The following is a 27356-nucleotide window of genomic DNA, read 5'->3' on the forward strand; positions in this document are numbered from 1 at the left end:
GACGCAGCGATACCAAATATGAGTAACTTTTTACTGTTTTTTCATAATAAAGTATTTTGTAAGGAGAAAAAGTGGGGGATTTTATTTATTTTTTTACTTGGGACATTTATTTATTTAAAACTTTATTTATTTATTTTTTACTTTATTTTTAGTTCCTCTGGGGGACTTTACTGTGCAAACTTTTGATCGCTATTAGGCTATGTTCACACGGAGTATTTTGGGGGAGGAATATCTGCCTCAAAATTCCGTTTGGAACTTTGAGGCAGATTTTCCTCTCCCTTCACGCCGATGTTCGCGGCGTTTTTCGCCCGCGGCCATTGAGCGCCGCGGGCATAAAACAGCGCGAAATACACTTTCTCTGCCTCCCATTGAAGTCAATGGGAGGTCAGAGGCGGAAGCGCCCGAAGATAGGGCATGTCGCTTCTTTTTCCCGCGAGGCAGTTTTACTGCTCGCGGGAAAAAGACGCCGACGCCTCCCGTTGAAATCAATGGGAGGTGTTCTCGGGCCGTTTTTGCCGAGTTTTGCGACCCGGTTTCCGCGTCAAAAAACTCGGCAAAATACTCCGTGTGAACATAGCCTTATAATACACTGCAATACTTCGGTATTGCAGTGTATTATTGCCGGTCAGTGTAAAACTGACAGGCACTTGTTAGGTTATGCCTCTGGCATAGCCGAACAGGCAATCGCTAAAGGCAGACCTGGGGGCCTTTGTTAGGCCCCCAGGCTGCCATAGAACCCATCAGCACCCCGCGATGCATGCGGGGATGCCAGTGGGATGAGAGAGGGAGCCCCTCTCCTGTTAGCAACAGCACGGGCTTCAGGAAATCCCAGCACGATGCGGGTAAAGTTCTTCTGAAAAGCTGACATGAAAAGGTGGCGCTTCAGAAGAACTACCCTGAACGGCCGAAGTAAAAAAAACGATATGCCGGTCATTAAAGGGTTAAATGCTATGTACACCTTTGAGGGCATTTTTTTTTTTTTAATAAATAGATTAGTCAGTGCGATTAGTGTAAAATTGTAAAATGTCAGAATAGCGGCTGAGCTGCAGTACTGTAGTTCTGCTCCTATTTAAGTGAATAGGATCAGCTTCCGGCACTGTACACTGCATAACATCATATACTGATGACCTATCCTGGTTAGTTGCCCTTGCCAGAACAACCTCTTTAAGTACTATATGGCCTGGCTGCAGCAGTTGTTTTTTCTGGTGTCTGAATTTTTCTTTAAAAATCCTCTGTTATTGTTACATATATTATTATCTGTGTTCAGGGACGTAACTAGGAAAGACTGGGCCACATAGCCAACTTTTGACTTGGGCCCCCCTCCCCTGGGTGCCACACAACCCCCCCCCCTTGTAGATAGTGCCTCCCTGTAGATTCCGCCACACAGCGCCCCCCTGTATATAGCATCATACAGCCCCCCTGTAGATAGCGTAGTACAGCCCCCTCCCTGTATATAGCACCATACAGACCCCCTGTAGATAGCGCCATACAGCCCCCTGCAGATAGCGCCATACAGTCCCCTCCCTGTATATAGTACCATACAGCCAGGGGCGTAGCTAAAGGCTCATGGGCCCAGGTGCAAAAGTTCAGCTTGGGCCCCCCCCCCCCCCCCCGCACGCATATTCTCTTTACAGATGCGATTGCAACCCATTTTTAACTTTCAGCTGCATTGCTGTATCTCTAAAGTAACCAATCGATGCAGCACTAGCAGCCAAAGATGTTGTTAGAGTCTTGGCGCATGTTCCAACTCATATGTTTTTCCCCCCTCAAAACAAAAATATACAAAAGTATACTTTTATAACAAGGCAGGCTACGATAGAGCAGTGCAGCTCAATGTATGATAGTATACCTAAATAATGTATTCACCAAATAATGGGCATATACCCGTTCTACACAGTGAAAACACTATAACAGTTATATCCAGTGACTCACAGGTGACGTCTGCTCCTATTGTAGTCGTCCGCTTTCCCTTTTCTTCTCTATTCAGATCCAGACCCCCATGATTACTTCTTCCTGCCACGACTTGTCTCTGCACACAAACTGCGCATTAGGGCTTATTCAGACGAACGGGATATACGTCCGTGCAACGCGCGTGATTTTTACGCGCGTCGCACGGACCTATATTAGTCTATGGGGCAGTGCAGACATGTCCGTTCTTTGAGCATTTTTCGCGCATCACACACCCATTGAAGTCAATGGGTGCGTGAAAACCACGCATGCCACACGAAAGCACTTTCTTTTTTTAGACAAGTGTGATTCGCGCAACAGCTGTGAAAAGGATGAATGAAAACAGAAAAGCACCACGTGCTTTTCTGTTTACAAACATCCAAATGCGAAAACCACGCAGCCGCGCATCATACGGGGCTGACACACGGAGCTGCTAAGTGCCTTTTGTGCAGGCAAAACGCCGCGTTTTTTGCGTGCGCAAAAAGCACATGCTTGTGTGAATCCAGCCTTATGCTGCTACCCCCAACGGCACTCTATACAGTAATAGTGGCTGTATTTGTTCCCCACACAGTAATAGTGGCTGTATTTGTTCCCCACACAGTAATAGTGGCTGTATTTGTTCCCCACACAGTAATAGTGGCTGTATTTGTTCCCCACACAGTAATAGTGGCTGTATTTGTTCCCCACACAGTAATAGTGCCCCCTTTGTTTCTCAGACAGTAATAGTGCCCCCTTTGTTTCTCAGACAGTAATAGTGCCCCCTTTGTTTCTCAGACAGTAATAGTGCCCCCTTTTGTGCTATACAAAGTAATATTGCCCCCACCACAAGTTTTCCCAGAATAATAAATGATCACTTCACAGGAATTATCCTTTCCACAGGATAGGTGATAATTTTCTGATCGCTGGGGGCCACACCGATCGTGAGAACAGGGGTCCCAAACCCCCAGATCCTCCTCATTGCACCCCTGCAGTGTGGAGGAGCTTGAATGGAGCAGCGGTTGAGCATGCGCCTCTATTCACTGTCTATGACCACGATGGAAGCAGCCAAGCGCTGTACTCGGCTGTATCTGTCTTTCCCATAGACGCTGAATGGAGCGGCATGCTCCACCGCCGCTCCCCTCAATGTGCTGCTCACAGTGAGAGGAATGGGGGGTTCGGGACAACCCTGTTCTCATGATCGGTGGGAGTCCCAGCGATCAGAAAATTATTATCTATTCTAAGAATAGCTGATAATTTAGGAAACTGGAAAGCAAAAAATCCTTTAAGAAAATGCCTGTTACTATATATTGTCTAATAAACCTGTAGGAGCAGCCTCTTTATAATCTATAGTTTACCAATGGACACTGGCATAGCAGGGCTTCACATTACAGCACAGCTCCAGACCTCCAGTAATGTGAAATCATGACCCACAGTAACCTCTAGCCCCCTTATCAGTGTCTTCTCCGTAACTTGGCTGGAGCTGTCCTGTGATGAATTATGACCCTCAGTAACTGTTATCACTGTCCTGTCTGCGCCGCTTCCACAGCTGAATCCTCCTGTTATGTCCCTTATATACGAGTGACAGAACCAGGAGATAATTGTAGGATAGAATGTAAAGAGAGGAACAGCAAACGTTATGTAAAGAAAGTGAAAGAAAAAAACCAATGTCAGTGCATGAGAGGCCTGTCCTGTACTCACGTAGGTGTTGGTGGAAAGAATCTGTGATAATGCAGAACCAGCTCCTTGCTTACTCGGCCTACGTCAGCGAGTGTCTCCTCCAATCCAGTGCCTCAGAGCACAAGAGGGGCGGAGACGGGAGGATTCTCGATGCACACGCTGCTGCACATGCGCTGTGTAAGGAAGGTGTAATGTAAAAAATAATTATACGGTCAGTCTAAGCGTGGCGAGGGGGGTCTGAGGGCCCCCCTGGCTTAGGGGCCCGGTCGCAATTGCGACCGCTGCGACCCCTATAGCTACGCCACTGCATACAGCCCCCCTGTAGATAGCACCATAGAGCCTCCCTGTATATAGCACCATACAGCCCCCCTGTATATAGCGCCATGCAGCCGACTGTATATAGTGCCACACAGCCCCCCTGTATATAGCGCCATACAGCCCCTTGTATATAGCACCATAGAGCCCCCTGCATATAGCACCATACAGCCCCACTGTAGATTAAACGCCATATAGCCCCAACCCCCCCCCCCCAGAAAAAAACAGCCTGTAGCCTATGGTTTGTCCCACAAAAGGCATGCATCTCCTATCCACAGGATAGGGGATGCATGTGGGATCGCTAGGACCCCCAGCGATAAGGAGAACGCATGCGCACAAACGCGACCTGTGCTCCATTTATTTCTTTCTACGGAGCTGCCGACACAGACCCCGGAAGTCTGAGGTTTCTCATGGAGAACTTCGGGGGACTTTTGGTCCCCCGTTCTCCTTATCGCTGGGGGTCCCAGTGATCACACATGTATACCCTATTCTGTGGATAGGGGATACATGTGTTTTGTAGGAACAACACCTTCAATGGCAGAGCGGGGAGATACCTCCCTACTCTGCCGTAGTGTTCAGTGGCGTCACACTGTAGCAGCCGTAGCGGCTGCTAGCGGAGGCTCAGGCCATGGAGCAGCCACTATGGCTGCTACAGCGGTAGTTAGTTACGCCACTGTCTGTGGTCTGAAATTATATTGCTGCAATAATACTATGCAGCCAGAGTAAAGTAATGGAAGAGAAAAGGTTGGTGTTCTGTAGACAAATGAGTGTGAATCGGGGACCTGATTAATCCCTTCCTTCCACAGCCATTTTCGGATTTTCACTTTTGTTTTTTCCTCCCCATCTTCCAAAAGCTATAACTTTTTCATTTTTACATAAATATAGCCGATGATATAGCCGTATTGTACCATAGAATGTACTGGGAAACTGGAAAAAAAATCTTTGTGGGGTGGAATGTAAAAAAAAATGGATTCCTCCATTTTTCGGGGGGGATTTGTTTTTATGGCGTTCACCGTGTAGTAAAAATGACACGTTAACTTTATTCTGTGGGTCAATACAGTTACAGTGATACCAAATTTATATTTGTTTTCATTTACTGAATTGACTGAATGTAACTATGTTGTTGGTACATTATTTAAAAATTTGGGGCCCCTCTTGTAATTTTTCCCAGGGCCTTAAAACCAGTCCTGAAGGGGTCTAGTGAGCTTTTTGACCCCACTGATTTTTGTTTTCATTAAAAATGAATGCGCAGCGGATACCGTAAAGTGAAAATTGCAATTTTCCAATGATATGCCGTTTTAGAGCACAATATGTTGTGCCCAGTTTGTGCCACTGCAGACAAATAATTCATAAACTGTTAAGCGGGTTCCCACGGGTACGGGAATGACATATATGTGGACAAAAACTACTGTTTGGACACACTGTAGGGCTCTAAAGGGAGGGAGCACCATTTGGCTTTTGGAGCGCAGATTTTGCTTGGTAATTGTTTGGGGTTTTACTGGTATTTCAGTTTCTAATGTGGGGGCATATGTAAGCTGGGCAGAGTACATCAGGGCATAATTAAGTGGTATAATAATGCGGTAAATAAATAATAATCCATATATGTGTGGCCAGTGTCGCAATTTTTGTGTCGTCATAACTTTTTTATTTTTCCATCAAAAAAGCTGTGTAAAGGCTCGTATTTTTGCGCGATGGGCTGTGGCTTTTATTGGTACCATTTTGGGGTACATGTGACTTGTTTATCACTTTTTATTATATGCTTTGGGAGGGGTGGTGTCCAAAAAACAGCGATTCTGGCTTTTTTTTTTTTTACAGTGTTCACTGTGCGGGAAAAATAACATGATAGTTTTAAAGTTTTGGTCGTTATTTTTTTTATGGTTATGTTTTTTTTATCTTTTATATTTATACTTTTGTACAAATTTTTTTTAACTCTTTTTAGCTTTTTTTTTCCCCACTAGGGGACTTGAAGTTCCAACGGTCTAAATGCTGTTCTAATGCATTCCACTACCTATGTAGTGCAATGCATTAGAACTGTCATTGTTAGTCCTCCGGTAGCCATAGCAGCCATCCGCACCCCTGCGATCAAGTCGCGGGGGTGTCGATCGGCTAGTAACCACTAAGATGCAGCGGCTGCTTTTGATCGCTGCATCTAAGTGGTTAATCGGCCGGATCGGAGACTAGCTCCGGTCCTGGTCATACAGCAGGGTGTCAGCTATAATATACCTGAGCACAGGCTCAGGTACTTAACGCACAGGGGCAAAGACTGGGCCCCATAGCAAACTTTTAACAGGGCCCCCCTCCCCTGGGTGCCACACAACCCCCACCTTGTAGGTAGTGCCTCCCTGTAAATTCTGCCACACAGCGCCCCCTGTAGATAGCACCATACAGCCCCCTGTAGATAGCGCCATACAGCACCCCCTGTAGATAGTGCCATAGAGCCTCCCTGTAGATAGCGCCATACAGCCCCCTGTAGATAGCGTCATACAGCTCCCCTGTAAATAGCGCCATAAAGCCCCCCTGTAGATAGCGCCATACAGCCCCCTCTGTAGATAGCGACATACAGCCCCCACTGTAGATAGCCCCCCTGTAGATGAGGAGGACCTGTGCCGCGGGCCCTGTAGCACCCGCTTTGGCTACTACAGCGGTAGTTAGGCCACTGTTAACGCATCAGCCCGTTCCATCACTGCCACGTATAGTTACGTGCTGTTGCATTAAGTACCTAACAGCAAAAATTGTATTGTACGTGGCATGTTGTTAAGGGGTTATTCTTCCCTTCCTGTGGATTTATCTCCTTGCTTTTTATTAGAAAGTGTTCATATATATATATATATATATATATATATATATATATAAAAATGAAAAAGATTAAAAAGGGTGGATTTTTTCACCTCAAGTGAGCAGAACCTTTCTCAAGCTGTCTGGTTCTGTGGTTTCTCAAGGTTCTGTGATGGACCAAAACGTCGCTGCTCACTTGAGGTGAATAAGTCCACCCTTTTTCATCGGTCCTGGTGCGGCCACTTTATCCTATGGTTTTTGTCTATTTCAAGTTGGGGAAGTGATTCATCCTGTGGTAAACGTGCACATGGCCTAATATATAGTTGCTTGGAGTGCTGTATTCATCTGCAATTGGATTATATATATATATATATATATATATATGTATATTTATATATATATATATATATATATATATATATTGGAGGTCATTGGATATTTGCTTTTCATTATTATTTAGGATAATGTCCCAAGTTTTTATCTTGCCGTTTTAGGCCTCTTTCACACTAGTGTTTTTTTTTTTTTGCTTACAAATACTGAAGCAAAATACTAGACAAAATACTATCATATAAAAGTGGTCTTACTGTGGATGGCAGGGCGTTTTAAAATTTTTGTAGAACTAAAGAGTTTGCATATGTTCTTTCTCTTTATTTAAATAGGCTGAAAGTTGGACTAGCACAAAGAAGGCAGGCACAGGCCTTTATCTTTTTTCCATAAGGATGATGTGTTCCTTTAAATCGCCAAAGGTGGTCTCCAACTTGTTGCTTTAAAGTTTAAACCATAACTGAACCACAAACTCACCATGTCCACGCAGCTCGTGGTTGTAAAGTCGTGCTGGAAATAATTGGTTTTCAACAGCTAAAGAGTCATAGGTAGGAGACCACTGGTCTAGTAAAAAAAATATTTATAACTCACATAGGTTTCGAGCAATGTGGTTTTGTGTGATGTTTGAAGAGTATTACAAACTTTTATTCCTGACTTCCCATAAACAAGTGAGAGGACTTGTTCAGACAGAGCAATTTTATTGCATTGTCTGCATGTTTTTAAAATGCTAGAACCAGGATTAGTTTAAGAAAGTTAAGTGTAAAACTAACCACACACATAAGACAACAATTTTCCCCAAGTGTCCCAGCTTGCATACTTATTTTAATGGGGAGAAGAGAAGCCCTTGCTTATCTTTTGGCCAGATCCTCGTTTCCTGCATCTACCGTTAAGGGTCTGGGTGTAAATGTTCCAATGCACATTAGATTGTCAGCAAGAACCAGCAACACTAATGTTCTGCACCAAAACTGTATTGTGTGAACAAGGCCCAACACACATTATTGCACTTGTCCAACTATATACTTGATCTGCTAAGTATGAAATATACAGGGTGGGCCATTTATATGGATACACCTAAATAAAATGGGAATGATTGGTGATATTAACTTCCTGTTTGTGACACATTAGTATATGGGAGGGGGGAAACTTTTCAAGCTGGGTGTTGACCATGGCGGCCATTTTGAAGTCGGCCATTTTGTATCCAACTTTAGTCTTTTCAATGGGAAGAGGGTCATGTGACACATCAAACTTATCGAGAATTTCACAAGAAAAACAATGGTGTGCTTGGTTTTAACGTTACTTTATTCTTTCATGAGTTATTTACAAGTTTCTGACCACTTATAAAATGTGTTCAAAGTGCTGCCCATTGTGTTGGATTGTCAATGCAACCCTCTTCTACCATTCTTCACACACTGATAGCAACACCGCAGAAGAAATGCCTCCCGATCTGACCCCCTTAGACTTTTATCTTTGGGGTCATCTGAAGGCAATTGTCTATGCTGTGAAGATACGAGATGTGCAGCAACTGAAACTACGGATACTGGAAGCCTGTGCTAGCATTTCTTCTGCGGTGTTGCTATCAGTGTGTGAAGAGTGGGAGAAGAGGGTTGCATTGACAATCCAACACAATGGGCAGCACTTTGAACACATTTTATAAATGGTCAGAAACTTGTAAATAACTCATGAAAGAATAAAGTAATGTTAAAACCAAGCACACCATTGTTTTTCTTGTGAAATTCTCGATAAGTTTGATGTGTCACATGACCCTCTTCCCATTGAAAAAACTAAAGTTGGATACAAAATGGCCGACTTCAAAATGGCCGCCATGGTCAACACCCAGCTTGAAAAGTTTCCCCCCTCCCATATACTAATGTGCCACAAACAGGAAGTTAATATCACCAACCATTCCCATTTTATTTAGGTGTATCCATATAAATGGCCCACCCTGTAGAAACATAGCATGGCAGTTGTTTTTGCATCTTTTTACAATATGTTAAAAGCTATTAAGAGTGAAGAGTTAAATCATATCTCAAGTATTGCAGTACTTTCCAGTAATTGGGTCTCTAAGGATTTGAAATTTAGTATGTTGAAAAGTAAAACCTTTGGTTTCATTCCCAATTTGTGGGTCAAGAAAATCCTATCTTTATTTGTTGCTAGCCACACTTATCTTAAGCTGTTTCATTTTATATTCAGTGAAAAAAGGCTTTTTTTCAGGTTATGCTGACCATTTCTGAGTGATAAAGGATCAACTAAATTAATCTCTTGAGTTCCTCATAGTAAAGAGTATCTATGTTAAGGAAAGTTAGCTAAAATGTAAATTCTTCAAATATTTGAATTCTGAACTATGCGAACATATTTAGCCACTCCACTCTGCAATAAAATGGATTTTAATGTTTTTTTTTTTTGTAATGTAGTATAACTTGAAACACATAATAAAATGTCACAAGATACTTATTGAGAGGTCAAATTTATACCAGATAAAGATGAACAAAATACAGTACACTACAGCTGTATATCGTTAAAAGCAAAAAAGAAAAACAACTATTGAAAAAGATACAATAGATGTTTAAAAGAATATACACTCACAGTTGCCATGATGATTCCTACTCAGAGATCCTTCAGATAGGCGGCTATGAAAGGTAACCCACTCACACATTGTTCCTTACATAACACTGTAATCAATGTGTAGGTTATTTTCTTTTACCTCTTAAGGACGAGTTTTTGGGCCTTAAAGGGAACCGGTCACCAGCATTTCAGAATTTAAACTAGCAATACCTGGTGGTAGTGGGTGAAAAATCATTTGTATGTAACCTATAATTATCTTCTAAGTAGGCTCTGTACCTTTAGTATTCAGTTTTTTAGTGTTCCTGCACTGTAGGCTAATGAGCATAAAAGAGTCATATCTTCAGTTGAAAAGAATCATATCTTCAATCCCAAGCCTTTCCAAGTTAACCCCACCTCCTTACTTTTGATTAACAGCTCCTGGCGTCCCTCCAGCACACACGAAACTCCAGCAGGCATAAGAAGAGGAACGAACAGACCTTTGATTACGGTCAGAGGAGGTGTTTAGGCGAGGGGATAACGGCAATGAACTTTTGAAAGCAGCGGCCAGCGAAGGGTGAGTAGTGTTCAATAAGTGAAATGCTGGTGACAGGTTCCCTTTAAAGTCTATGGAGACTTTTGCAGTTGTTTTTTTTTTATTACATTGTATTTATTTGATTAAATAAAACATATTTACAATTGATTTTAATGACAAATATTGCAGAGTTTCTCTTTTGCAGCTTGCTTGTATTACAATACAATGCAAGTTACACGATGCCATTCAGCAGGGGAATAGCTAAAGGCTAATCTTTTGGGCCCTGGTTAAAAACTTCAGCTTGGGTCCCTTTTCACAACTTCTATTCCCGGCCTGTCCGTAACCTTTAGCTGAATTGCTAGTTGAATACAGTACAGTTACATAGTTACATAGTTACATAGTTACATAGTTAGTACGGCTGAAAAAAGACACATGTCCATCAAGTTCAACCAAGGGAAGGGAAAAGGGAAGGAAAAATTTCTACACATAGGAGCGAATATTTTTTTTGTTCTAGGAAATTATCTAACCCTTTTTTAAAGCCATCTACTGTCCCTGCTGTGACCAGCTCCTGCGGTAGACTATTCCATAGATTCACAGTTCTCACAGTAAAGAAGCCTTGTCGCCTCTGCAGCTTGAACCTTTTTTTCTCCAGACGGAGGGAGTGCCCCCTTGTTTTTTGAGGGGGTTTTACAAGGAACAGGATTTCACCATATTTTTTGTATGTGCCATTAATATATTTATATAAGTTAATCATATCCCCCCTTAGTCGTCTTTTTTCAAGGCTAAATAGGTTTAATTCTTTCAATCTTTCCTCATAACTTAAATTCTCCATGCCCCTAATTAGCTTCGTTGCTCTTCTTTGTATTTTTTTCCAACTCCAGGGCATCCTTTCTATGAACTGGAGCCCAGAACTGGACTGCATATTCTAGATGAGGCCTCACTAATGCTTTGTAAAGTGGTAATATTACATCCCTGTCCCGCGAGTCCATGCCTCTTTTAATACACCACAATATCCTGCTGGCCTTTGAAGCAGCTGATTGACACTGCATGCTGTTATTGAGTTTATGATTTACAAGTACACCCAGATCCTTCTCAACAAGTGAATCCGCCAGTGTAGCTCCCCCTAGGACATATGATGCATGCAGGTTGTTGGTACCCAGATGCATAACTTTACATTTATCTACATTAAACTTCATCTGCCAAGTGGATGCCCAAACACTTAGTTTGTTTAAATCTGCCTGTAATTCATGAACATCTTCCATAGTCTGAACTATATTACATAGCTTGGTGTCATCTGCAAAAATAGAAATAGTGCTATTAATCCCTTCCTCTATATCATTAATAAATAAGTTGAATAATAGTGGTCCCAGCACTGAACCCTGGGGTACACCACTTATTACCGGGGACCAGTCAGAGTAGGAATCATTGACCACAACTCTCTGGATACGGTCCTTGAGCCAATTCTCAATCCAATTACAAATTATATTTTCTAAACCTATAGTCCTTAATTTACCCATTAGGCGTCTATGGGGGACAGTGTCAAATGCCTTTGCAAAGTCCAAAAACACTAAATCCACAGCGGCCCCTCTGTCTAGACTTCTGCTCACCTCTTCATAAAAACAGATTAGGTTAGTTTGACAACTTCTGTCCTTAGTAAAACCGTGCTGGCTGTCACTTATAATGCTATTTATTGTCACATAATCCTGTATATAGTCCCTCAATAGCCCCTCAAACATTTTCCCCACGATGGATGTTAAGCTTACTGGTCTATAATTACCTGGGGAAGACCTAGAGCCCTTTTTGAAAATAGGCACCACATTTGCCCTGCGCCAGTCCCTTGGCACTATACCAGTCACTAGAGATTCTCTGAATATTATGAAAAGGGGGACAGAAATAACTGAACTAAGCTCTTTAAGAATTCTAGGGTGTAACCCATCTGGTCCCGGGGCCTTGTGCACATTTATTTTATTTAATATAGCTTGGACCATCTCTACATTCATCCAATTCAGTATATCAACTGATATATTAACAGCACTGGCACCGGCTACATCAGCTGCTCCTTCTTCAGTTGTATATACAGAGCTAAAGAACCCATTTAGTAACTCTGCCTTCTCTTGATCCCCTGTGATCAACTCCCCATTACCATTATCTAGGGGTCCTACATGTTCAGACCTGGGCTTTTTTGCATTTATATGCTTGAAGAATTTTTTAGGATTTGTTTTACTATCCTTGGCCACCTGCCTTTTATTTTGTATTTTTGCTAATTTTATTACATTTTTACAGATTTTATTAAGCTCTTTATATTTTACAAAGGCTACAGCTGTACCCTCAGATTTGTATTTTTTAAATGCCCTTTTTTGTCATGTATTGCCCCTTTCACAGAAGGTGTAAGCCATGTGGGGTTTAATTTGAGTCGTTTATACTTGTTACCTATAGGAATACATTTTGCACTATAATAACTCAAAGTAGATTTGAAAATCTCCCATTTATCATTTGTTTCATTATTTGACATTAGTTCTTCCCAGTCTATATCCTGAATTGCCGCCCTCATCCTGGGGAAATTGGCTTTCTTAAAATTAAATGTTTTTGCCCTCCCAGCCTGCGTTTGTTTTTTACAGTATAGGTAAAATGTAACTATATTGTGATCACTGTTACCGAGGTTTTCACGAACATTGACATTCCCAACAAGATCTGCATTATTAGAAATGACCAGATCCAACAGAGCTTCACCTCTAGTCGAGTCTTCCACAAACTGGCCCATAAAATTTTCCTGCAACAGGTTGAGGAAATGTCTCCCCTTTGCAGTTGAAGCTGAACCATGACACCAATTAATATCCCGGAAATTAAAATCTCCCATTATCACTACAGTACCCGCCTGTGCAGCCTGCTCCATCTGTTTATATATCTGACCTTCCATCTCCTCAGTTATATTGGGGGGTCTATAGATTACACCAAAAGTAATTTTTTCAGTGTTTACCTCCCTTTCTAGTTCCACCCACAAGGTTTCAACCTCCTCACAGTATTCACCCACTATTGTCTCTTTCACACTCGCCTTCATATCACTTCTCACATACAGACATACACCACCACCTTTCCTATTTGTCCTGTCTTTCCGAAAAAGTGTAAAACCCTGTAGATTTACAGCCCAGTCATGTGAAGAGTCCAGCCATGTTTCAGCAACACCAATTATATCTATATTTTCTTCCAGTATCAAGGCCTCCAGCTCCCCCATTTTGCTTGCTAGACTTCTGGCATTTGTGAACATACACTTTAACTTGCCTGTCAGTTTTTCACTTTTATTATCAGAAATGTGATTTGACATTAATCGGGCCTTTTTATTTACACTGCTGTTTTGTAACGAAAGGATCTCCTTATCTTGTTGTCTAGTCCTCTCCCCACATTCTGTTTCTCCCCCCACCAATATAGTCTGACCCCTCTCTAACCTGGCTACCCCTTTTTTTTCTACATTGACCTCCCTCCTCAGCCCTAGTTTAAATACTCCGCCACCCCAGCTAGAATTCTCTCCCCCAGCACAGCGGACCCCCTTCCATTTAGGTGCAAATCATCTGCAGAATACAGTTTGTACCCCAATGAAAAGTCAGCCCAGTGCTCTAGGAACCCAAATCCTTCTCCTCTACACCAAGACGTCAGCCATGCATTTAACTCCCTAAGCTCCCGCTGTCTTTCCTGTGATGCGCATGGCACAGGCAGTATTCCTGAGAATACAACCTTGGAGGTCCTTCTCTTCATCTTGTAGCCTAGTTCTTTAAAATTATTCTTAAGGCTCCTCCACCTACCATTTATTCTGTCGTTGGTACAGGTGACGTTTATGAGCAATCTTGAGAGGAAAAAGAGAGAGAGGTTGGAGACCAGTTAACAGAAGCTTGTTCATCGGCATGAGCTCTTAACGGCATCCAGCTTGTATTGTATTGTTATATATGCAAGCTGCAGAAGAGAAATTATACAAAATTTAATTACAATTTTAATTAAAGATGTTTTATTTAATAAAATAAATATAATGCAACAATATTTTTTTTTTAAAAAAGCTGCAAAGGTGTCCATATCTTTTAAGAACGCAGGGTTTTTTTGTTTTTTTGTTTTTTTTTCATCTCCGCATTCCGAAAGTCATAACTTTCTTATTTTTCCATTGAAGTAGTCAATTTTGCCCTATAAAAACAGTGACCAGAAGCTTTATCCCCCTTCCTGACCAGGCAGATTTTCACGTTTTAGCCATGTATCGATTTAAAATCAAATTGAAACATATTTGGTTTTGTTTTTCTCAGAACATATTGGGCTGCCATATTGTGTAAAAAAAACAAAACAGTGATATATTAAAAATTTTTAAAAATATACATGGAAAAAAGGAAAAAAAAAGTACATTTAGGTGATGTTTCTTAGACATCTGGTGCATACAACTGGGTAAACACACCTGAACACATATTTGGCAACTTCTGCCATTTTCAGCGACAGCAAATATATGTGCTTTTCTTACATGATGGGCCTGAGGTAGAGCTTACAATCAATGGTGCGCAAATTGGTTTTTGGAGAGCAAATTATATAAATCTCGTTTGCTGACACCATATGACAATTACAGATGTTGTGAAGTGCTAAAATACAGTGAACACCCCCAAAATATGTGTTTTTAAGAAATTAGACCCCGCAAGTTATTCATTAAACTACATATAAAAGATTTAAAAATCTGCAGCGTAAAATGTCTGCAGCATCTACTTGCCTTGTACTGTAATCCAGTGTGTACTTTACATGCACAAATCTGCAGGTAAAATCTGTAGCAAATCCGCCACATGTAAAATCATTCTAAGGCTGGGGCTAAATGGTGACATTGGCTGCTTCATCGGTTGCAGGGCCAAAGATCGCTATGTCTCGTAGCCTACATTGCAAGTAATGAAAGTTAGTGTGGTCGGGCCGCAAGTTACCGAGACACGACAGTTTGGATTTCTTGCAACTGTCATGTTGCAGTAGCTTGCGATGCGGCCACATTGACTTTAAGTACTTGCAATGTAGACTATGGAACTAAAATGAAGAAAAATCGCCATGTAGTCCCAGCCTAACACTGTAAAATACGTCAATATACTAGTATATGACATGAGATCAATACAGTGCTTTTGGAAAATCTTCAGGCCCTTTCACGTTTTCACATTTTGTTATGTTGAGACCTTGTGCTAAAAAAAAAAATGTTTTACCCATCATCCTGCACTCAATACCCCATAATGAGAAAGTGATAACAGAATTTTAGACGTTTTTTGCAAATTTATTAAAAATGTATTAAAAATGAAAATCTCAAATTTTACATGGACATAAGAATTCAGACCCTTTATTATAACACTTGAAATTTAGCTCCGGGGGCCTCCCATTTCCCTAGATCATCTTTGAAATGCCTTTACACATTGATTGGAGTCCACCATTAATTAATTTGATTGGACATGATTTGGAATGACACACCACTGTCTATATAAGGTCTCACAACTGACAATGCATATCAGTGCAAAAACCAATCCATGAGGATGAAAGAACTGCCTGTAGAGCTAAGATACAGAATTGTGTGGAGGAACATATATCTGGAGAAAATGTACAAAAATATTCTGCTGCACTGATAGTTCTCAAGATCAAGGTGGCCGCCATAATTCTTAAATGGAAGAAATTTGGAACAACCAGAACACTTCCTAGAGCTGGCCACCCCACCAAACTAAGCAATCGGGGTAGGGGCCTTGGTAAGAGAGGTGACCAAGAACCTATGGGCCCTCTGGCTGAGCTCCAAAATCCTGTGTGCAGATGGAAGAAACTTCCAGAAGGTCAACCATCACTGCAGCACTCCACCAATCTGGGCTTTATGGCAGAGTGGCCAGTAAGAAGCCTCTCCTTCATAAAATACACATGAAAGCCCAGCTGGAGTTTGCAAAAAAGCACCTAAAGAACTCTCAGATTGTAAGAAACAAGATTCTGTGACCTGATGAAACCAATATTGAAATTTTTAGCCTCAATTCTAAGCAAGCCCATTAACCAAGCACTGCTCATCACCTGCCCAATACCATCCCTACAGTGAAGCATGGTGGTGGCAGCATCATGTTATGGGGGTGTTTTTTTTTAGCAAGTGGGACAGGGAGACTGATCAGGGTTGAGGGAAAGATGAATGGAGCAAAGTACAAAGATATTCTTAATGAAAACTTGATCCAGAGCTCTGGACCTCAGACTGGGCCGAAGGGTCACCTACCATCAAGACACTGACCCTAAGCACACAGCCAAGACAACACAAGAGTGGCTTAGGGACAACTCTGTGAATGTCCTTGAGTGGCCCAGCCAGAGTGCTGACTTGAACCCAATCGATCATCTCTAGAGAGACCTGTAAGTGGCTGTCCACTGACGGTCCCCATCCAACCTGACAGAGCTTGAGAGGATCTGCAGAGAAGAATGGCAGAAGATCCCCAAATCCAGGTGTGCAAACCTTGTGGCATCATACCTAAGAAGACTGGAGGCTGTTATCACTGCCAAAGGTGCTTCAACTAAGTATTGAGTAAAGAGTCGGAATACTTATGTCAATGCAATATTTTAGTTTTACCTTTTCAATAAATTTGCAAAGATTACTAACATTCTGTTTTCGCTTTGTTATTGTGGGGTATTGTGTGCAGAATGGTGGGGATTTTTTTTAATTATTTTAGAAAAGGCCACAAAATAACAAAATGTGAAAAAATGTAAATGGTCTGAAGACTTTCCAAATGCATTGTAGATGTAAAATAGATGGATAGATAGATAGATAGAATTATTTATAAACATATCAACTATAGCAGTAACGCAATTAAAATAATACAAATACATAATAAATATAAATTATATATATGTACTACATGTATATAACTACAGGGGGCTAAATGTAGGGCACTATCTACAGGGGGCTATATTTGGGGCACTATCTATAGGGGGGCTATATGTGGGGCACTATCTACAGGGGGGCTATATGTGGGGCATTATCTACAGGGAGACTATATGTGGGGCACTATCTACAGGGGGCTGTATGTGGGGCACTATCTACAGAGGCTACTATCTACTTGGGGATCTATGGGGGCCACTATCTACAGGGGGATCTATGTAGGGCACTATATACAGGAGGCTCTTTGAAAACCACTATCTACAGGGGATCTATGTAGGACACTATGTAGAGGGGGCACAATCTACAGGGGTCTCTATGTGGGGCAATATCTACAGGGGACTCTATGGGGGCACTATCTACAGGGAGCTCTATGGGGCAATATCTACAGGGGCTCTATGGGGGCACTATGTACAGGGGCTCTATGTGGGGCACAATCTACATGGGGCTCTATGGGGTCACTATCTACAGAAGGCTCTATAGGAAGCACTATATATGTGGGGCACTGTCTACAGGGGGCTTTATGTGGGGCACTGTCTACAGGGGGCTTTATGTTGGGTACTTTCTACAGGTGGCTCTATGTGGGTGATACACTGTCTACAGGGGGCTGTATGTGGGGAACTGTCTATAGGGGTTTCTATAAGAGGGGCAACATTTACAGGGGGCTCTATTGGGGGCCCTAACTATAGGAGGAAATGTATGTGTGGGACACAGTGTATGGTGCAATTATAATCAGAGAGACACTTTATGGTGCTATTATAATGTATGGTGCTATTATAATTAGAGATGCAGTGTATGGCACTATTATATTTAGGGGTGTAGTGTGCGGCACCATGATAATTTAATTTTCGTTTATACAGTAGGTGCAGAAATGTTTGAAAAGTGAGAGGCTGAAGACATCTGAGCGGCAAACTGCAGAAATGGGCTGTGGACTCGCTGGACCGGATGGAGAAGAATAGAGAAAAAAACAACTAGAATCTGAGAAGATATCACCTGTCAGTCACTTAATGTAAATGTTTAGTCTGCCTCTAATCAGTACTGTAGTCACTGTATGATCTGCAGTGAGATGATAGGTGGTATGATATTTTTTGTGAAACAGCAACTCCCAACATATCCTTACCATTGTTCGGGCCATGCTGGGAGCTGTAGTTTTATGCCGTACAAAACTATACGGCAGGGTTTGCACCAAATTGAGCTGTATTTGTGCTGCTGCTATATTTATGTAGTGAGCTTGGTTTCTGGTGCTGTATATACAGTATGTACTGAGTTTGGTTCTGGTGTTGTATATATGTACCGAGCTTGGTTCTTGTGCTGTATATATGTACTGAGCTTAGAAAAAATAGAGCACGGAAGCAGCACTCAATAGCAAAAAATTTGACATTTATTGCAAAGCAACGTTTCACTTCCTCAACGGCAGCATTTTAAAGCAATTTGTGAAAACAATGCACAGGTATATATAAGGAGAGCTAAGCTCAATTAACAAGTGCTCTAAATATCAGCAATTATACAATTCATGCATAAAAATAGCCATGTGTAACAGTATATAAAAGTACCATACAAATGTGTAAAATAGTCAATCTATGACATAAGGTATAGAAAACGTTAAAATCCTAATATGTGCAACATGTGCATGTAAAACAGTGTACTACATTGATTGCATATTAATTATTAATCACAATACAATACACAAAAGCTGTCACTCACCAATCTGGATAAACAAAGATATCCTGAACAGGATATTACATGTGTCGACTAAGATTCTCGGCATCTCAAGTGCCGAGCTGTGCATGCCCAAACTCTAACTGTCCATTGGGTAAGGCTTACACGTGTTGTCTAGATTGCTGTGACACTGCAAAGCGACGCAACAGCTGACATGACTTCATCACATTCAAAGGCCCAATCGGCCACGCAATCGTACTAGGGTAAGTATACTACAGTACGCCATATTTATTGTGGGCAAGTTACCAGTACTACATGTACAGAATAAATCTAGACATAAAGGGATTATACTCAAGTCTGTTGGACATAGTGTTAACCTTCAATTACTTTCTGTTCAATGATGAGTTCTTTATGCAACTTCGAGGAACGGCTATGGGGTCAAATGTGGCCCCTACGTATGCCAATATTGTCATGGCCGACATGGAGGAGACGTCGATCTATGTATCCCACCACTTTACTTCGGTACTTGGGTGGTGGCGATACATAGATGACGTCTTCCTCATTTGGATGGGATCTGCTTGGTCTGAATATGTTCTTTGAATATTTGAATGAAATTGACTCCGACATAAAATTTCCAATGGTGGTTTCTGATACCCATATCCAATTTCTTGATACCCTAGTTTGCATACAAAATCATAAATTAAGGACTGATCTATTTGTCAAAGAGACAGACTGTAACAATCTGTTCAGTTATGACAGTCATCGTCCTAAGGGGATGATCAAGTCCTTACCATATAGTCAGTTACTAAGGGTTAAACGGATTGTGATTGATCCCATCAGTTTGGATAACAAACTTAACATGATGGTAGGGAAGTTCCTAGATAGAGGGTATCCAGGAAGACTTCTGAAGAAACACCTTGAGAAGGTGAGGCGAGTCGATAAGGCCCAATTAAGTCAGGGTAATAAGAGGAATAAACAGAAGAATGACAGAATCCCTATGGTCTCCACATACTGTGTATGCAGTTCAAATATAGCAGGAATTATTAAAAGACATTGGAGAATCTTGAGTAATTATTATGATAAGGTAGTGGAGTTTCAATCTCCTCCCTTATTTTCTTACAGAAGACCCCGTAATATCAGGGATAGGCTTGTTGTGACGGATGTCAGTTCGAAGAATATTCAGACTAGGGGGATTTGACACTACAGGATTTGACACGTAGGGGATGTTTCCCCTGTCTATCCTGTGATAGCTGTGCTATAATTATTAAGGGCAGTGCATTTATACATCCTGCCACAGGCATAGCTCATAAAATCACATCCTATCACACGTGCAGAAGCGACTATGTTATATACAGTGAAGGAAATAAAGTATTTGATCCTTTGCTGATTTTGTAAGTTTGCCCAAAGACATGAACAGTCTAGAATTTTTAGGCTAGGTTAATTTTACCAGTGAGAGATAGATTATATAAAAAAAAACAAACAGAAAATCACATTGTCAAAATTATATATATTTATTTGCATTGTGCACAGAGAAATAATTATTTGATCCCTTTGGCAAACAAGACCTAATACTTGGTGGCAAAACGCTTGTTGGCAAGCACAGTAGTCAGAAATTTTTTGTAGTTGATGATGAGGTTTGCACAAATGTTAGATGGAATTTTGTCCCACTCCTCTTTGCAGATCATCTGTAAATCATTAAGATTTCGAGGCTGTCGCTTGGCAACTCGGATCTTCAGCTCCCTCCATAAGTTGTCGATAGGATTAAGGTCTGGAGACTGGCTAGGCCACTCCATGACCTTAATGTGCTTCTTTTTGAGCCACTCATTTGTTGCCTTGGCTGTATGTTTCGGGTCATTGTCGTGCTGGAAGACCCAGCCACGAGCCATTTTTAATGTCCTGGTGGAGGAAGGATGTTGTCACTCAGGATTTGACGGTACATGGCTCCATCCATTCTCCCATTGATGCGGTGAAGTAGTCCTGTGCCCTTAGCAGAGAAACACCCCCAAAACATAATGTTTCCACCTCCATGCTTGACAGTGGGGACGGTGTTCTTTGGGTCATAGGCAGCATTTCTCTTCCTCCCAACACGGCGAGTTGAGTTAATGCCAAAAAGCTCAATTTTAGTCTCATCTGACCACAGCACCTTCTCCCAATCACTCTCAGAATCATCCAGATGTTCATTTGTAAACTTCAGACGGGCCTGTACATGTGCCTTCTTGAGCAGGGGGACCTTGCGGGCACTGCAGGATTTTAATCCATTACGGCTTAATGTGTTACAAATGGTTTTCTTGGTGACTGTGGTCCCAGCTGCCTTGAGATCATTAACAAGTTCCCCCCGTGTAGTTTTCAGCTGAGCTCTCACCTTCCTCAGGATCAAGGATACCCCACGAGGTGAGGTTTTGCATGGAGCCCCAGATCGATGTCGATTGACAGTCATTTTGTATGTCTTCCATTTTCTTACTATTGCACCAACAGTTGTCTCCTTCTTACCCAGCGTCTTACTTATGGTTTTGTAGCCCATTCCAGCCTTGTGCAGGTATTTGATCTTGTCCCTGACATCCTTAGAAAGCTCTTTGGTCTTGCCCATGTTGTAGAGGTTAGAGTCAGACTGATTAATTGAGTCTGTGGACAGGAGTCTTTTATACAGGTGACCATTTAAGACAGCTGTCTTTAATGCAGGCACCAAGTTGATTTGGAGCGTGTAACTGGTCTGGAGGAGGCTGAACTCTTAATGGTTTGTAGGGGATCAAATACTTATTTCTCTGTGCACAATGCAAATAAATATATATAATTTTGACTATGTGATTTTCAGTTTTTTTTTTTTATATAATCTATCTCTCACTGGTAAAATTAACCTAGTCTAACAATTCTAGACTGTTCATGACTTTGACAGTGGGCAAACTTACAAAATCAGCAAGGGATCAAATACTTATTTCCTTCACTGTATGTGCTACAATGCCCATGTAATTTAATCTATGTGGGTGAACCCACAACAGAATGTAGACTGAGGTTAAATAATCATAAATCTATTATACGCACTAAGAAGGTTGAACTCCCTGTGCCACGACATTTCGTGGAGATAGGACACACTATACAACAACTTAGATTTACCACTATTGACAGGGTCCCCCCTCTGAAACGTGGAGGGAATAGGGAGTTGTCCTTAAACAACGGGAGGTTCAATGGATCAACAAATTGAATTAGCTTCACCCTAATGGTCTCAACATTGATTACCCCTTGAATGTATTCAAATGATGGCTATAATTTTGTCTTCACCTCTAGGACATTGTGGTCCAGTTACTTTTGAGAAGTTTTCATCCTCTATACATACAGCCTTCTTGATGCGGCCTGTGCCGTTCCTGGGGGTTCCCTTGCCTGGTGATATCTGTTCACGATCCATTTACTACTCTTGATATGTTTTGGTGTATGGAAATAAGAGAGTAATTATACTGTAACAAATTTTAATGTACTTACCTGTTTCTTCTTTCTTTTTGACAGATCGAAGTCTCAGTTTTGGTATGAGAAGACACTCACCAACTGGAACAGGGAACGTTGAACACATGTGTTTTTTTTCTGTCCATAGGATTGTTATTGAATAAAAATAATTTTTTTTATATTTTTAATCGTGTAGACTATAATGTTGTTGTGACGATGCACAGCTCCACTACATCTGCTATTTGTATCAGTCTGTTACCATATGGGTCGATTAATGATCCTTTGTTGTCTGAGTCATGGATGGTAGTTCTGTATATGGGGAGTTTTTGATCTGATAATGTAGGGCTTGACTTTCTATCCAAAGATCCCGGTATGGAGTAAGACCATATACCTCTGTGTTGATCATATATTGACACATTGGTGGAGTGGTTTCTTCATGAGACGTGAGACTTCGGCATTCTTTATGCGGGCGATCTCTTGTCTCTAGGGACATAAGGCATTAAGTATAGAAATACCTACCACTGTATGTGATACACAGTTTCACTACACTGTCTTTATAGCGGAACACACCATCCATGACTTGAGTATAATCCCTTTATGTCTAGATTTATTCTGTACATGTAGTACTGGTAACTTGCCCACAACAAATATGGCGTACTGTAGTATACTTACCCTAGTAGGATTGCGTGGCCGATTGGGCCTTTGAATGTGATGAAGTCATGTCAGCTGTTACGTCGCTGTGCAGTGTCACAGCAATCTAGACAACACGTGTAAGCCTTACCTAATGGACAGTTAGAGTTTGGGCATGCGCAGCTCGGCACATGTAATATCCTGTTCAGGATATCTTTGTTTATCCAGATTGGTGAGTGCCAGCTTTTGTGTATTGTATTGTGATTAATAATTAATATGCAATCAATGTAGTACACTGTTTTACATGCACATGTTGCACATATTAGGATTTTAACGTTTTCTATACCTTATGTCATAGATTGACTCTTTTACACATTTGTATGATACTTTGATATACTGTTACACATGGCTATTTTTATGCATAAATTGTATAATTGCTGATATTTAGAGCACTTGTTAATTGAGCTTAGCTCTCCTTATATATACCTGTGCATTGTTTTCACAAATTGCTTTAAAATGCTGCCGTTGAGGAAGTGAAACGTTGCATTGCTGGGTGAATAAATGTCAAATTTTTTGCTATTGAGTTCTGCTTCCGTGCTCTATTTTTTCTATACATTACATGGGGAGACGTCACTCCTCAATATCAGAAGCATATCACCAGCCTAATTTGGTTTGGACACAGTGCTGCTCCTATTTTATGCTTTATCTTATGTACTAAGCATGGTTCTGGTGTTGTATTTATGTACTGAGCTTTGTTCTGGTGCTGTATATATGTACAGAGCTATGTTCTGGTGCTGTATATATGTATTAAGCTTGGTTCTGGTGCTGTATATATGTATGATCTTGGTTCTGGAGCTGTAATTATATAGGATATATTTATAATAACAAAATTGCAGAGCAGATGGAATTGTTTTCAATTCAATGTATATTTAATGGGAACCTGTCAGGTAGTTTTGCATTGAACCGCCACCATGCGGTAATACATGACCTGACAATATTTTCAAACATTCCCTTGTAAGTTTTTGTCAGATGCAGCAAAATCTATAAAATCAACTTTTAAAACGGCGCACACTATATGCTAATTACACATTAAAGGTTTATGGGTTGGTGCCGCTATCCTGAAGAGTCACATAGTCCTGCATCCAAACCCACCTTTCCCTGCTTGATTGACATCCCCTGGCTGTTATACATCACTAGGAGCCTCCTCCAGCTTCCTCGGATGCGCCATTGCCTTGTATTACTTGGGCATGCACCATGCAGCGAGGTGTACTCTGCCTGGCTTCATCGCTGGACCGCACATGCCAGGGGAGTACCAGGCAACAATGCATCCACAAGAGTTGGAGGAGGCTGGCAGTGATGTAGAACAGCCAGGCGGATGTCAATCAAGATCTGGGGGGGGCGCCATCTGAATTTTCGCCTCAGGCAGCAGAAAATCTAGAATCGGCCCTAGGTATACTTACCTCTCCTTGTGTACTTTAGATGCTGTTTATTGTATGTAATTATTATAGTTGTTCTTCTTCTCCTGTGAGTGGCAGATATCCACATGGACCATGTTGTTGCTATTTTTTTCCCCTTGTTTTCTCTGCAATATACAAACTTGGAAACATGTGTTCGTACAACCCCCTTCAATACGGTTTGTTAATTTTATTACAAGACTTATATGTATACAGATATTTTTTCTTTTCATATTACCTGTAGTCTTTTCCATATACAACCTCAATAGAAATCTACCTTGTAATTTTATAGTGTCCATGAAAAAGTGTTTGTCACAATGTTCATGTAATAAGTGTAAAAAGTGTATTTATTTAAATGTCAGCTGCAACATTTCTGTAATGGTACCAGCAACTACATTGTTCACAATTTTGCACAATTTAACTTGAATTTTAAGAAATAGCTATGCATCTAAAGACCTTGGTAACAATATCTATGACCTATATTAATTTGTTTAAAATATTTATATATATATATATATATATATATATATATATAATAATGAATTCACTCATAAATATTAAGGTTCAATTCACACTTGTGTCATGATCTCCGTTTTAACAGGAGCCGTGATGGATATGACAGCTTTTTTCTACATTGACTTTTAATGGATCAGAAATGTTTCCGTCAGGTATCAGTTTTTTTTTTTTTTTTGCTGCGTACAACACTGCAGCATGCTAAACTAGTCTGACTCTCAAAAAGCAACTGAAGCCCGACAGAAAATAACGAACAGGAGTGAACAGAGAGAGACTGATATTTAATTTCCCAAATTTATCTTAGGCTCTGTTCACATATGCATCAGAAGCTTCATTAGGGGCCTCAATTGCAAATTCAATCATTTTTGTTGGACAAAATAGCGCAGAAACAACAGAAACACGATAGAACCCATTAAACCAATTTCTTATGTAACTTGCTTTCTTTCTTCTCAGGAATCCAACTTCAAATTTCTCTCTAAAATCAAATATTCTTTAGGGTTGTTGTTTTTTTTATAGCTCATTATGACAATAATATGTATCTGTACTTTTTAGGGGCATATAGTCAGAAAACAGAATTAAAAAGACCAAAAGTCTTGCTTTAAAGAGGCTCTGTCACCAGATTTTGCAACCCCTATCTGCTATTGCAGCAGATAGGCGCTGCAATGTACAGGGTGGGCCATTTATATGGATACACCTAAATAAAATGGGAATGGTTGGTGATATTAACTTCCTGTTTGTGGCACATTAGTATATGGGAGGGGGGAAACTTTTCAAGCTGGGTGTTGACCATGGCGGCCATTTTGAAGTCGGCCATTTTGTATCCAACTTTAGTTTTTTCAATGGGAAGAGGGTCATGTGACACATCAAACTTATCGAGAATTTCACAAGAAAAACAATGGTGTGCTTGGTTTTAACGTTACTAAAGACCTTGGTAACAATATCTATGACCTATATTAATTTGTTTAAAATATTTATATATATATATATATATATATATAATAATGAATTCACTCATAAATATTAAGGTTCAATTCACACTTGTGTCATGATCTCCGTTTTAACAGGAGCCGTGATGGATATGACAGCTTTTTTCTACATTGACTTTTAATGGATCAGAAATGTTTCCGTCAGGTATCAGTTTTTGTTTTTTTTTGCTGAGTACAACACTGCAGCATGCTAAACTAGTCTGACTCTCAAAAAGCAACTGAAGCCCGACAGAAAATAACGAACAGGAGTGAACAGAGAGAGACTGATATTTAATTTCCCAAATTTATCTTAGGCTCTGTTCACATATGCATCAGAAGCTTCATTAGGGGCCTCAATTGCAAATTCAATCATTTTTGTTGGACAAAATAGCGCAGAAACAACAGAAACACGATAGAACCCATTAAACCAATTTCTTATGTAACTTGCTTTCTTTCTTCTCAGGAATCCAACTTCAAATTTCTCTCTAAAATCAAATATTCTTTAGGGTTGTTGTTTTTTTTATAGCTCATTATGACAAACTTATCGAGAATTTCACAAGAAAAACAATGGTGTGCTTGGTTTTAACGTTACTTTATTCTTTCATTGTCAATGCAACCCTCTTCTCCCACTCTTCACACACTGATAGCAACACCGCAGAAGAAATGCTAGCACAGGCTTCCAGTATCCGTAGTTTCAGTTGCTGCACATCTCGTATCTTCACAGCATAGACAATTGCCTTCAGATGACCCCAAAGATAAAAGTCTAAGGGGGTCAGATCGGGAGGCATTTCTTCTGCGGTGTTGCTATCAGTGTGTGAAGAATGGTAGAAGAGGGTTGCATTGACAATCCAACACAATGGGCAGCACTTTGAACACATTTTATAAGTGGTCAGAAACTTGTAAATAACTCATGAAAGAATAAAGTAACGTTAAAACCAAGCACACCATTGTTTTTCTTGTGAAATTCTCGATAAGTTTGATGTGTCACATGACCCTCTTCCCATTGAAAAGACTAAAGTTGGATACAAAATGGCCGACTTCAAAATGGCCGCCATGGTCAACACCCAGCTTGAAAAGTTTCCCCCCTCCCATATACTAATGTGTCACAAACAGGAAGTTAATATCACCAATCATTCCCATTTTATTTAGGTGTATCCATATAAATGGCCCACCCTGTAGATTACAGTAACGTTTTTATTTTTAAAAAACGAGCATTTTTGGCCAAGTTATGACCATTTTTGTAGTTATGCAAATGAGGCTTGCAAAATTCCAAGTGGGCGTGTTTAAAGTAAAAGTCCAAGTGGGCGTGTATTATGTGCGTACATCGGGGCGTTTTTACTACTTTTACTAGCTGGGCGTTCTGACGAGAAGTATCATCCACTTCTCTACACAACGCCCAGCTTCTGGCAGTGCAGACACAGCCGTGTTCTCGAGAGATCACGCTGTGTCGTCACTCACAGGTCCTGCATCGTGTCGGCCACATCGGCACCAGAGGCTACAGTTGATTCTGCAGCAGCATCAGCGTTTGCAGGTAAGTAGCTACATCGACTTACCTGCAAACGCCGATTCTGCTGCAGAATCAACTGTAGCCTCTGGTGCCGATGTGTCCTCGCTCGTCCGACACGATGCAGGACCTGTGAGTGACGACACAGCGTGATCTCTCGAGAACACGGCTGTGTCTGCACTGCCAGAAGCTGGGCGTTGTGAAGAGAAGTGGATGATATTTTTCG

At 40.9% G+C, this 27356-nt stretch overlaps 2 long non-coding RNA genes across 3 annotated transcripts in view; one reads left to right on the forward strand and one right to left on the reverse strand.

The window, feature by feature from the left end:
- LOC142745183 (uncharacterized) overlaps positions 1–15020 on the reverse strand; it is a 33838-nt gene extending 18818 nt beyond the window's left edge. The window contains exons 1-2 of the long non-coding RNA XR_012881676.1: positions 14823–15020; positions 13888–14035 (exon numbers count right to left, since the gene is read on the reverse strand). This is a non-coding gene — a long non-coding RNA (uncharacterized LOC142745183). The remainder of the gene's footprint in view (positions 1–13887; positions 14036–14822) is intronic.
- Positions 1–23237, forward strand: part of LOC142745194 (uncharacterized) — a 32395-nt gene extending 9158 nt beyond the window's left edge. Inside the window, exons 2-4 of one of the 2 annotated variants that reach the window (XR_012881677.1) lie at positions 9994–10132; positions 17831–17979; positions 22128–23237. This is a non-coding gene — a long non-coding RNA (uncharacterized LOC142745194). The remainder of the gene's footprint in view (positions 1–9993; positions 10133–17830; positions 17980–22127) is intronic. The other variant, XR_012881678.1, reaches the window with a different exon arrangement.
- The last annotated feature ends 4119 nt before the right edge of the window (positions 23238–27356 follow it).

This window comes from Rhinoderma darwinii, chromosome 1 (assembly GCF_050947455.1).
Source record: "Rhinoderma darwinii isolate aRhiDar2 chromosome 1, aRhiDar2.hap1, whole genome shotgun sequence".
In the NCBI taxonomy this organism is placed as follows: domain Eukaryota; kingdom Metazoa; phylum Chordata; class Amphibia; order Anura; family Rhinodermatidae; genus Rhinoderma; species Rhinoderma darwinii.